The sequence below is a fragment of the Gossypium hirsutum genome, chromosome A06, assembly GCF_007990345.1.
Source record: "Gossypium hirsutum isolate 1008001.06 chromosome A06, Gossypium_hirsutum_v2.1, whole genome shotgun sequence".
NCBI classification, from domain to species: Eukaryota; Viridiplantae; Streptophyta; class Magnoliopsida; order Malvales; family Malvaceae; genus Gossypium; species Gossypium hirsutum.
Genome location: NC_053429.1, coordinates 3,250,281 through 3,256,280, shown reverse-complemented (window position 1 = coordinate 3,256,280; position 6,000 = coordinate 3,250,281).

Here is a 6,000-nt window from a genome sequence, read left to right as displayed (position 1 = left end):
GATTAGCATGAAAACCCGAAAGGGCATTCTAATGAAGCAAACCTGGGCTTAAAGAGCAAGACGGTTGAACGGTGGGTTAAACAGCGAAACTACAGCATTTGAAGCATTTTTCAGTAGCTCGAAATCTTCTACGCAAGAAGCCATGCTAGAAAAGATTCTTGATAAGAAACGTGGAAGAGTTCGTGTGTTGAATATCTAGAGCATCTGTATCCATTGAATGCGATCCGTTTTCTCTTTATGACACTTTCTCATTATCATTGGTTAATTTTCTTTGTTTGCCACGTTTGAAATAAATAAATATGAGGTATCCCTTTGTCCCTACCTGACCATTTTCATGCATCTCATTATTTCGTTTATTTTCATGATAAATAGTGAAATGACATACTCTAAACAAAAGAAATGTTAAGCATTACCTGGATAAGAACTTGATAAGTACAAGAGCCTCAACGCAAGGACAAAGTTCAACCAGGGGCAAAAGAGTGATATCTGAGAAATGTAGATTACTCATGAAGCTTGAGGATGGGTACAAGGCCTAAATAGAAAGTCAAGAGTCAAAGCAATGAACACAGATCATCAAAAATCATGACGAAAGAGGACATATGACAAACAAGCCCAAGGCGCATAGTATAATCATGTAGGCATAAAGGCATTTAAGACCAAAATGTGCATATTATGATAACATCATGCATGACATATACAGGTATTCCAGTAGAGCAAGAGGATGTGATGATAGCTGTACTGAATCAAAGGAAAAGACATCTGAGTTCCACCAGTTGACATCTTTTGGTATTTTGATGTTTTTATTTCCGTTCATAAAAAAAAATCAACTCATATTGCGAGAGGTGAGTTGAACCTCTGGTCTCATGACGAGGTATTTACGATTTCCATTTTTCAATTTATGTTTTTCAAAAATCAATTCATATTGCGAGAGGTGAGTTGAGCCTCGGGGTACGCTGAGGTATTGTCAATTTTTGTGTTTTAATTTATGTTTCAAAAAATCAACTCATATTACGAGAGGTGAGTTGAGCCTCAAGACACGTTGAGGTATTTTCAATTTTTGTCCTTCAAAAAAAAATCAACTCATATTGCGAGAGGTGAGTTGAGCCTCAGGTAACACGCTGAGGTAATTTCAATTTATGTTTGTCAAAAATCAACTCATATTGCGAGAGGTGAGTTGAGCCTCAGGGCACGCTGAGGTATTTTCAATTTATTTTTCAAAAATCAACTCATATTGCGAGAGGTGAGTTAAGCCTCAAGACACGTTGAGATATTTTCAATTTCTGCTCACATTGCGAGAGGTGAGTTGAGCCTCAGGACACGCTGAGGTAATTTTTAATTTCTGTTGTTAAAAAAAATCAACTCATATTGCGAGAAATGAGTTGAGCCTTAGGACACGCTGATGTAATTTCAATTTCTGTTTTCAAAATTCAACTCATATTGCGAGAAATGAGTTGAGCCTCAAGACATGCTGAGGTATTTTCAATTTTTGTTTTTCAAAAAAAAAAAATCAACTCATATTGCGAGAGGTGAGTTGAGCCTCGGGACACGCTGAGGTAATTTCAATTTCTGTTTTCAAAAATCAACTCATATTGCGAGAGGTGAGTTGAGCCTCGGGGCACGCTGAGGTATTGTCAATTTTTGTGTTTCAATCTATTTTTCAAAAAATCAACTCATATTACGAGAAATGAGTTGAGCCTCAGGACACGCTGAGGTAATTTCAATTTCTGTTTGTCAAAAATCAACTCATATTGGAGAGGTGAGTTGAGCCTCAAGGCACGTTGAGGTAATTTCAATTTCTGCTTTTCAATTTATATTTTTCAAAAAAATTCAACTCATATTGCGAGAGGTGAGTTGAGCCTCAGGACACAATGAGGTAATTTTCAATTTCTGTTGTTAAAAAAAAAATCAACTCATATTGCGAGAAATTAGTTGAGCCTCAGACACGCTGAGGTAATTTCAATTTCTGTTTTCAAAATTCAACTCATATTGCGAGAAATGAGTTGAGCCTCAAGACATGCTGAGGTACTTTCAATTTTTGTTTTTCAAAAAAAAAATCAACTCATATTGCGAGAGGTGAGTTGAGCCTCGGGACACGCTGAGGTAATTTCAATTTCTGTTTTCAAAATTCAACTCATATTGCGAGAGGTGAGTTGAGCCTCGGGACATGCTGAGGTAATTTCAATTTCTGTTTTCAAAAATCAACTCATATTGCGAAAGGTGAGTTGAGCCTCGGGACACATTGAGGTAATTTCAATTTCTGTTTTCAAAATTCAACTCATATTACAAGAAATGAGTTGAGCCTCAAGACACGTTGAGGTATTTTCAATTTCTGTTTTCAAAAAAATCAACTTATATTGCGAGAGGTGAGTTGAGCCTCGGTTCACATGCTAAGGTATTTTCAATTTCTGTCTTTCAAAAAAATCAACTCATATTGCGAGAGGTGAGTTGAGCTTCAGATCACACACTGTAGTATTTTTTCAATTTATATTGCGAAAGGTGAGTTGAGTTTTTTAATTTTTGTGAGAGGTGAGTTGACCCTCGAGTCACATGTTGAGGTATTTTTAAAATCTGCTTTTCAAGATAAGTTTCAAAAATCAACTCATATTGCGAGAGGTGAGTTGAGCCTTGGCTCACACGCTGAGCTATTTTCAATTTCTGTTTTTAATGTCTGTTTTTAGAGAGTCAATTCATATTGCGAAAAATGAGTTGAGCTCAGGATCACATGCCGAGTAGAGAATAAAGATTGAAGCTAATTGAAGACGTCAGATTCTGTCTCCTTAAAGTTGCAGTGGAGTTGATCGAGGGCATCAGATCTTGCCTTTCTGAAGTCACAGAAGAAAAGACCACAAACCTTATCTCACTGAAGCAATAGAAGAGCAGATTGAAGTTGTAGATCTCACCTTTCTGAAGTAACAGCGAAGTAGATCGAAGCCATAAATTTCATATCCTTGAAGTTACATTGGAATAGATTGAAGCTACAAGGCGTATATCATAAGATGCAGTGGAGTGAACCAAAGCTACAAGATGCGGTGGACTAAAAATGGACTAACTAAACAAGAAGAGTTCCAAAGCAAGTCAAGACCTAGCAAGACCGGGCAAATTTGGTCTTCCTTGAATGTCTTTGCTCTATTCCCGTTGCACGACAATGAGCAAAGAGGGGCAGCTGTAGAAGCCCAAATTGCCCGGGCCCGATTATATCAAAACCCAACCAAACCTCTAAACCCACTAAAACCCTTAACCCATGACCCATTTACATCTACCCAAACCCATTACAAAACCCAAATATTAAACCTAATTCAAAAGCTCATTAAGCCCCCCAAAAAAAAACCTAACCCCAAAAAAAAACCTAACCCCCCAAAAAAAACCAAGAAACCCTAGCCACCTAGCCACTTTCCCACTTGCCCCATTTTTCCTCCCATTTTTGAGATCCATTGTCTACCACCATCACCTACAAAATAGAAAAAGAAATAATAGAAAATCATGTAAAATATGGCTATAAAAAGCCATTCAAAAATCATGTAAAGGGGGGTATTTTACAAAGATTGAAAAAGGAGACAAACACAAAAATCCTTCAAATTTTGAACACAAAAGAAACATCAATAAAAAGGTTGCATTTTTTCTTTTTTTCCTCTTCTTTCGAATCTTTTTTCTTTCTTTTTTTGTGTTATTTTTTTCTTTCTTTATATATACATATATTGTTAAAAAAAATTTACCTTTTTTGGCCACCGTAGGCGGTGGCCGGCAACGGGCGGCGATCGACGATCGGCCGGTGACAGGCCCCCTTTGGCCGGATTTCCTTTTCCCCTCCCTTCTCTCTTCTTTCTCCCTTCTTTTTTTTTCTTTTTTTTTCTTTCTCTCTTCAAAATGATTTTTTTGTCAAAAATTGGCCTTAAAGTATGTAGCGCTTTGCGATTTAGTCCCTCTTGCTATGTTATGTTTTGAGGGGAGGATTAATTGTGTTTTTGGTCCCCCACAGTTTTATGCGTGTTCTAATAGGTCCTTTCTCCTTTATATTTTTTAAAAAAATTAGCCCCAAACTTTTGATTTTAATCCAATTTTGGTCATTTTTCATTTATTTTTCGTATTTACTTTGGATTTCATATTATTTTGCTATTTAATTCAGCTTTAAATATTAATCATGTTATATATGTAATATTGTTATCACTATTATTTTTATATATTTTTATTATTATATTATATTTAGCTATATATATATTCTTTATGTTTCGTTTCTTACTATTATATGCATATATATCTATTATTATATTTATTATTAATATTGTTAGCATTAACTTTTACTCAATGTGTATATAGATATACATGTACATATTAATAGTTTTTTTTTATCATATGTGTATATTGTATATATTATATTTATATTATGTATATATTTTTTATGTACGTTTCCTAATATTTTCTTTTATTATAGATATTATTATTATTATTACATACTTTTATTATATGCCTATATATATGTATATTTTTTGTACATATTATTATTTTATATTATTATTACCAAATATATCATTTTTCCTATTTTATTATTAGTACATGATTTGTTTTTATTTTTATTTTTTGTAAATATCATTATTATTGTTATTCTAATATTCTAGTATTTCATGTTAATATTTTTCATTAATGATATCATTTTTTGCGTCCTTTATCTATTTTTAATTTCTCACTTTAGGAATATTTTTTTTCTCATGTTCTAATTAATTTCAATAAATAAGGCAACGTATCGATTTAAGATAAGGTCGTTGATTTCATCACTATGTTGGGTGAATATCATTGGCTCGAGTTAAAAATGGGATGTCCTTTTAAAAAAAAATCGAAAATTTTAAAAATTCTCGTGTTTTGAAATAGGATATTTATTTTTGTGATTATTGGTAAGTGATCAAATTTTATTTTTAAAATGCAGATGAGGATAGGTAATTTGTAAAAATGCTAGTGTTGTAAACTTTTCGTGTTTCCAAAATTTTTCGTGTTTTTCTAAAAATAAAATTCAGGTTTCAAAAATTTTCGTGTTTTCAAAATTTTCGTGTTTTAAAAATTCTCATTTTTCAATTGGATTATGATTAAATATTAAATTTAATTCGTTCTTTGGAATTAAAGACAACACGTGTTTATTAAGATACCAATTTTGGGCGTCGCGAGGGTGCTAATACCTTCCTCGCGCGTAACCGACTCTTGAACCCAACGTTACTCTGGCTTTTGACGTAGACATAAATTCGGCCTTCATTTTTGTGCAAGAATAAGTTTTCTTTTCTAAAAAAGGATGATTTATTAGGTGTCCGGTCACACCTAGAAAAAAGATCGGTGGCGACTCCCTTTTTTAATAAAATCAAAAGTTGGTTTAAATTTTCAAATAATTGCCTTAATTAGCGACCGAAAGCAGAAATTTTTACGTCGCTACACCGAGGTCTTCTCAAATTTTGTTTTTAGTTTCTGTTTTTTAATTTCTGTGTTTTAAAAAAAATCAACTCATATTGCAAGAGGTGAGTTGAGCCTTGGCTCACGTGCTGAACTATTTTCAATTTATGTTTTTAATGTCTAGTTTTAAAGAGTCAATTCATATTGCGAGAAATGAGTTAAGCTCAGGATCACATGCCGAGTAAAGAATAAAGATTGGAATTAATCGAAGACACAGATTTTATATCCCTGAAGTTACAGTGAAGCTAATTGAAGTTGTAGTGGAGCTGATCGATGATATCAAATCTTGCCTTTCTAAAAGTTGCAGAAGAGAAGACCACAAATTTTATCTGACTAAAGCGATGGAAGAGCAGATGAAGTTGTAGATCTTATCTTTTTGAAGTCACCTTGGAGTAAATCGAAGCTACAAGGCATATATCAGAAGATGCAGTGGATTTGATCAAGACAACAAGATACAGTGGTTTGGAAAGAGACTACCTGGATAAGAAGAGCACCAAAGAAGTCCATACTTAGTAAGACCGGGCAAAATTGGCCTTTCTTTGTGTCTTTGCTTTATTCCCGTTACACGAT